At 39.1% G+C, this 6,213-nt stretch overlaps 1 protein-coding gene and 1 pseudogene across 1 annotated transcript in view; one reads left to right on the forward strand and one right to left on the reverse strand.

Annotated features, from left to right (window-relative positions):
- Positions 1-6,213, reverse strand: part of Tex11 (testis expressed 11) — a 219,480-nt gene that overhangs the window by 6,516 nt on the left and 206,751 nt on the right. The window lies entirely within an intron of this gene.
- Positions 5,360-5,954, forward strand: LOC116093791 (annotated as a pseudogene).

The raw sequence follows: 6,213 nt of genomic DNA on the forward strand, positions 1-6,213 counted from the left end.
CTCTATCCTTGTAGTTTTAAAGACTTTATTTGTCTCTGCACAGATAATTAACTACGTGCTATATAGTCGAGAAATCCCAGTCCGCAGCAGTATATAGTATAAGTATTGGATCCATGGCGTCATGCTTGCAAGGTAAGCACTCTATTAACTGAACTAGTAGATTTCTTGCCCTACATAATGGTTTTAAGTCTTATCAACGCTATAGTGTGTATCAGTATTCCATTCCTTCTTTGGCCAAATAATATTCCGTTATATGGAAATGCCACAATAAGACATTTTGGTTGTCTTCTTCCTGTATGAGTCTGCTGAGCATCTGTGCATGAGTTATTATTTGTAGGCATTTCTCTTGAGATGGAATTTCTGGGTCATATGGTAACTATACTAACCTCCTGAGGTGCTATCTGGCTATTCTTTTTTCCCTCTTTTTGCAGTACTGGGATTTGCAGTACTGAGGCCATGGAATGCTCACAAAAAGGGACCTATCATGACTGCCCTCTGAAAGACCCAACAAGCAGCTGAAAGAGTCAGATGTAGATATTTGCACCCAACCACTGGACAGAAGCAGCTGACCCCTGTTGTTGAATTAGGGAAGGCTGAAAGAAGCTGAGGAGAAGGGCGATCCTGTAGGAGGACCAGCAGTCTCAATTAATCTGGACCCCCAAGATCTCTCAAACACTGGACCACTAAACAGACAGCATACACCAGCTGATATGAGGCCCTCAACACACATACAGAAGAGGACTTCTGGGTCTGTTAATTCAGAGATGAGGCACCTAACCCTCAAGAGACTGGAGGTCTCAGGGAGTTTAGAGGTCAGATGGGGTGGAGGTTGGGGGCATCCACGTGGAGTCAGAGGTGTGGGATGTGGAACAGTCGTAGGGTGGATGGGGGGGCAGGGAATGGAATATGGAATGTAAAAAATAAATTAATTTTATAAAAAAAAAGAAAGAAAATAATAAGGGCTGGAGAGATGGCTCAACAGTCAAGAGCACAAACTACTCTTCCAGAGGTCTTGAGTTCAATTCCTAGCAACCACACGGTGGCTAAAAACCATCTGTAATGGGATCTGATGCCCTCTTCTGGTGTGTCTGAAGACAGCTACAGTGTACTCACATACCTAAAATAATAAATAAATTATTTATTACCTTATTAATTAGTTAATACCTAATTAATAAATAAATTACTACCTAAATAAATCTTTAAAAAATAACAACAAAACAAAATCTTTGAGTTAGGGCTGGAGAGATGGCTCAGTGGTTAAGAGCACCGACTGCACTTCCAAAGGTCCTGAGTTCAATTCCTAGCAACCACATGGTGGCTCACAACCATCCATAACAAGATCTGACTCCCTCTTCTGGAGTGTCTGAAGACAGCTGCAGTGTACTTACATATAATAAATAAATAAATCTTAAAAAAAAAATCTTTGAGTTAGAAATGAACGTGAAGCAATGGAATAGTAGGCTACGTATATGGAATATCTGTGAGGCTGAGCAACTGCTAAGATGGGTAAAAAATATTGCATAAAATAATAAATAACAATGAAATTATCAAGAAAGGAAAAACTGTCCATGACAAGACTGGTGATTAAGAAATAGAAGACAAAGATGTGTTCCATTTTGTTTGAGATACTCTTTATGTATCTCAAGCTCTTCTTGAACTCACTATGTAGACAGGCTCATCTCAAACTCACAGTCTTCTTGCCTCAGTCTCTCCAGTGCTAGGGTTATAATATGTTCCACTATGCCTAGTTCTTAGACGTAGGTTTTAAGGGAAGAGAAGTAGCAGGAAATAGTGTGTAAATTGTAAACAGCAGGGAGAGGAGGATAAACATTGATAAACAAGGCAATGATGATTACTGTATGGAAAAGGGAACATCTTGTTTTTTAGTTGGATGAGGTTCAGAGTAAGGATTTAGAAAATATAAGAGGTTCTAGAGACTTATGGGAAGAAAATGATATATAAAGGTTTTATGTTGGGAAGATATACTTGATAGCAATATACCAGAAAAATAAAAGAAGAAAGAGCCAACGAGAAACTAAAAATCAAACTACCGAAACAGGAAAAAACAAGTTTTCAAAGTCTAATTCCAAGATGCCTTTGCAGAAAGCACAATTCCAACCCCAGGGACATATGAAATTTACACGAAGGGAAACCCAAATATCACTGTACTGTGAAGAAAAAAATTCTAGATTCACTTCTCAGCTTTTCTATTATATGTATTTATATGCTTAGTATAGGATACTTAACCTTTCAATATCTCAATTGACAAAATAATGAATTCAACTTAGTGTGGGTGTGCACACCTATAACCCCAACATGCAAGGAGCCGAGACAGGAGGATCACGAGTTTAACACCAGCCTGAAACATATAGTGAGATTCTATTTAAGCAATTTAATTTGGTAACCTCAAAGGCTATTTTCAGTTATCCTAGTCATAGCATGAAAATGTATATATCTTTTAGAGTCCAACAGTGTTACCTAAACTAAGAGACTATCTAAAGAGAGAAGACACTATTGCTAAATGAGTTTCTAAGATGTTAGTGTGTGATGAGCAGTGGTGGCACATGCCTTTAATCCCAGCACTTGGGAAGCAGAGGCAGAGGCAGGCAGATTTCTGAGCTCGATGCCAGCCTGGTCTACAGAATGAGTTCCAGGACAGCCAGGGCTATACAGAGAAACCCTGTCTCAAACAACAACAACAACAACAAAAGATGTTAGTGTGTGTACAAGTCACTTGGGAGTATTGTTATAATTCATATTTTTGCTCCTCAAAGTCCTCCTCTGTCTCCTAGAGACTCAATATTTTGATGAAGACCCAGAGTCCCCTAATTCTTTCCTGCCATCCCCTTCAGGCTTTCCTTCTAGCATATCTCTATTCTTTTGTGACTCCTGCCAACATTCAAAAGAACCTTCTCTAACAAGGACCTACAATGGGTGTTCTAGATTTGGGACTAGGGCACCCACAGCTAGTACATTTGACTAAGATTCAGAGTGGGCAACAGCAACTAAAGTATGGAATACACACAGAATGATGAAATGAAATGTATAAACTTCAAATGTCATAACTCCTGATGCTTAGATCCCAGCACAAAACCACAAGCATAAACAACTAAGAAAATATGCCTCTTCCAGAAACTAACAACCCCACTGTAATGGGCTTCAAGAAAAGCAACTTAGCTGAAGTACAATACAAACTTCCAAAGAGCAATTATGAATATGTTCAAAAGCCTTAAAGAAGATATGAATAAGTGAAGACCATGGAAACACACAAAGTTGAATAAAATATTGACAACAACTAAAAGCATGAAAGCAAAAATTAACAAAGAAATTGAATAAGTAACGTAAACACAAACTGAAACAAAAATAAAAACGTCAGGATGCCAAACAAAAGCCTTGGAGATAAGCCTCAGCAACAGATAAAAAAGGAAGGGAAGGGAGAGTTTCAGGTCTTGAAGACAAGGTTTAAAAAAAAGTAGATAGTTCAGTCAAAGAAAATGTTAAATATAAAAAACCCAAGTCATGGAAGAGGAAGCGTTTAGCCTAGCATAGACTTGAAGTGCCAGGGTTAGGGATACCCAGGAAGGCCCCACCTTCTCAGAGGAGAAGGAAAGGATTGTGGAATGGAGTGACTTGGAGGGGGCAGTGAGTGGGATGTAAAGTGAATTTAAAAAAAGGCTAGCAGAAACTATCCAGGAAATCTGAGACACTGTGAAAAGACCAGACCTCTTAATAAAGAACAAGGGAAAGAAACCCAGGTGAGAGGCACAGAAAATATTTTTAACAAAATCATAGAAAAACATTTTCTAAACCTAAGGAAAGAGATGCATATCAAGGTTCAAGAGATGAACAACAAATAGATGAAACTTCCCATGATACATAATCAAAATAGTAAATGCATAGAGCAAAGAACAGATATTAAAAGCCACAAGGGAAAAAGACATATAAAAGGAGGCCCATTAGGGTAACATCTGACATTTCAGTGCAGACTCTGAAAGCCAGAAGGGCTAGGATGGATGTTCTATAAGCTCTGAGAGATCACATGTGCCATCCTAGAATACTATGCCCAGCAAAACTATCACTCACAATCGATAGAAAAAGAAAAGCACCTCATGGCAAAACCAAATTTAAGCAGTTTCTGCCTAACACTCTAGCTCTACAGAATTCACTATAAGGAAAACTAAAGTTTGAAGAGAAGGTTAACTATACCCAAGTGGACACTAAGAATAAATAATCCCAGCACATATAATCAAAAGATGGCAAGAAACCTACACCAAAATAATAGGAATTAATAAATACTGTTAATTAATAACTCTCAATATTAATAGCCTCAATTCTCCAGTAAGAGGACAGACTAGCAGGCTTAATCCAAAAATGTATCTCATCATCAAGGAAAGACATCAACTAGGGTAAATGGATAGAAAATGGTTTTCTGAGCAAATGGGCCCAAGAAGCAAGGAGATCTAGCTATTTTAATATCTAATAAAATAGGCTTCACACCCAAATCATAAATAGAGAAGTATATTATATACTCATAAAAGGGAAAATTTATCAAGAGGCAAAACCAATTTTAAATATTCATGCACCAATCACAAGGGCACCCAAGTTCATAAAAGAAACACTACTATAGCTAAAAAAAAAAGTCAAATAGTGACCCTACCACAGTGATAGCCAGTTTTTTCAATATCCCACTGTAGCCAATAGACAGATAAACCAGACAAGAACTAAACAGAGAAACACTGGAGTTAAACAACATCATAAATCAAATGACATTCCATGCAAACATATAAACTTTCTTCTTAGCAATTTATGAAATTTTCTCCCAAATTGACTATATATTATAGGGGGAAAAAGTTAGTCTCAACAGATATAAGACTACTGAAACAACACCCTGCATCTTATCACTTTTCCATGGATTAAAGATGGATATTAAGAATAGAAACAACAAGAAGTATACAAACTCATGGAAGCATAAGAACTCACTACTGTAATCTCCATTATTTATAATAGCCAGAAACTGGAAACAACCCAGATGTCCCTCAACAGAGGAATGGATACAGAGATTGTGGAACATCTACACAATGGAGTACTACTCAGCTATTAAAAACAATGAATTCATGAAATTCTTAGGGAAATGGATGGATCTGGAGAATATCATCCTGAGTGAGGTAACCCAATCACAAAAGAACACCCATGTTATGCACTCAATGATAAGTGGATATTAGCCCAGAAGATTGGAATACCCAAGATACAATTCATAGACTACATGAAGCTCAAGAAGAAGGAACACCAAAGTGTGGATACTTCGTTCCTTCTTAAAAGAGGGAACAAGCCTCTGGAGGCAGCCATCAGATGAGCCAAGATGGGTGCATACAAATACATCCAGGAGCTATGGAGGAAGAAGCAGTCCAATGTGATACGTTTTCTTTTGAGAGTCCACTGCTGGCAATACAGCCAGCTCTCTGCACTGCACATGCTCCATGCCCCACCTGGCCTGATAAAGTGAGAAGACTGGGGTACAAGGCTAAGCAAGGCTATGTCATTTATAGGATTCGTGTCTGCCTTGGTAGCCCGGTTTCTAAGGGTGCAACTTACAGCAAGCCTGTCCAACATGGTGTTAACCAGCTGAAATTCGCCCGAAGCCTTCAGTCTGTTGCTGAGGACAGAGCTGGGCACCATTGCGGGGCTTTGAGAGTTCTGAATTCCTACTGGGTTGGTGAAGATTCCACATATAAATTTTTTGAGGTTATCCTCATTGATCCATTCCATAAAGCTATCAGAAGAAATCCTAACGCCCAGTGGATCACTAAACCAGTCCACAAGCATAGGGAGATGTGTGGGCTGACATCTGCTGGCCTAAAGAGCCGAGGCTTTGGAAAGGGCCACAAGTTCCACCACACCATTGGTGGTTCTCGAGAAGAAGGTGCAATACTCTCCAGCTCCACCATTACCGCTAACACACGTGATATTTGTAAAATTCATATCCAATAAACAATTTAGGACAGTCAAAAAGGGGGGTACAAAATACCCATGGAAGGAGTTGCAGAGACATACTATGGAGCAGAGACTAAAGGAAGGACAATCCAGCCTGATATAGCTGTCTTCCGAGAGGCTCTGACAGTACCTGACTAATACAGAAGTAGAGGCTCACAGGGTCCCCAATGAAGGAGCTAGAGAAAGGTCCCAAGGAGCTGAAGGGTTTGCAGCCCCTTAGGA

The sequence above is a fragment of the Mastomys coucha genome, chromosome X, assembly GCF_008632895.1.
Source record: "Mastomys coucha isolate ucsf_1 chromosome X, UCSF_Mcou_1, whole genome shotgun sequence".
NCBI lineage: Eukaryota > Metazoa > Chordata > Mammalia > Rodentia > Muridae > Mastomys > Mastomys coucha.